We start from the raw sequence: 1,101 nt of genomic DNA on the forward strand, positions 1-1,101 counted from the left end.
CTGGAGGGGAAACAGGAGGACAAAGGAGGGGGGAACAACTAAGCTGTAGTGCCTCTTCACTGTGCAATACTTTTTGTTAATAACCAACGGTGCAATAGACTTCAATACTTGAAATGTGCAATTCCCTTGTATTCTTATTCCTATTTATTCTATTTATCCCTTTTGTATATACTTTATTTATATATGTCTCTGTATTTATATATGTGTATATATGGTATTCTGCTCACATTCTGTAACTTCTGTCAGTGCTGTGCTATTTGGAAACCGAATTTCCCAGAGGAACCCACCTGAGGGATTAATAAAGTTTTATCTTATCTTATCTCTCTTATCTTACAGCAGCTAAAAACCACACCGGGTGCCACTTCTGTCTGCTAAGAACAGGAAATTGAAGCCACAATTCACACAAGCTCACCAAAATTGGACAGGGAAGAAAAAACATCTGATGTCTAATGAGTCTCAGGCAGATGATGCTCAGCTGAGCACCAACCGACTCCACTCTGCCATCTATTCAGCAGTATGTGGACTATAAAACATGGGATAATAAAACTCTTGACCATCTATATGCAGACAGCAGGAATGCATACAAAGCCCCCGCCCTGCCCCCAGTAGGTATTTCAGACAACAACCTGGTCCTGTTAAGATCTCAATATGTCCCTGCTCTTCAAAGACTCCATGTTGCCATGAAGTCTGTGATGAGGTGGATTCAGGAAGCTTGCGAAGTTCTGCTCCATACTCCCCTTCGACAATGCAGAGTCGGACAAGCCACATGGGGATGACATCATCAGAATCGTGGATTGTATCACAAGTTATATAAATTTCTGCAAGAATACCATTGTCCTAAACAGCATGCCCGATGTTTACCTAAGAACAAACCCTGGATCACCATTGACCTGAAAGCCATAATGAATGAAAAAAGAGGGTTTTCAGTTCAGGAAAAAAAAACGAGCAAAAAAGGATACAGTACTGGACCCCCTGTTGCCCCTCCCCACACAGCACCAATCTTAACACCTCATCAGCCATCAAACGTTCTTCCATTTTGTGTTCCTCTGCCTGTCTCAGTGAGAGACAGGAAGTCACTAAACAAACTGCTCTCAATCATCC

The 1,101-nt window shown here is 42.1% G+C and overlaps 1 protein-coding gene across 2 annotated transcripts in view; it reads left to right on the top strand.

Annotated features, from left to right (window-relative positions):
• The window catches only part of cfap251 (cilia and flagella associated protein 251), an 11,438-nt gene that overhangs the window by 8,497 nt on the left and 1,840 nt on the right, over positions 1-1,101 (top strand). The window contains exon 17 of one of the 2 annotated variants that reach the window (XR_001290540.1): positions 337-514. The exons of the other annotated variant lie outside the window; for it this stretch is intronic. The gene's annotated coding sequence lies outside the window, so the exon portion shown is untranslated. The remainder of the gene's footprint in view (positions 1-336; positions 515-1,101) is intronic. 2 annotated transcript variants of the gene reach the window in all.

The sequence above is a fragment of the Pundamilia nyererei genome, unplaced genomic scaffold (genome assembly GCF_000239375.1).
Source record: "Pundamilia nyererei isolate P.nyererei 1_Seehausen unplaced genomic scaffold, PunNye1.0 scaffold00006, whole genome shotgun sequence".
Classification (NCBI taxonomy): Eukaryota; Metazoa; Chordata; class Actinopteri; order Cichliformes; family Cichlidae; genus Pundamilia; species Pundamilia nyererei.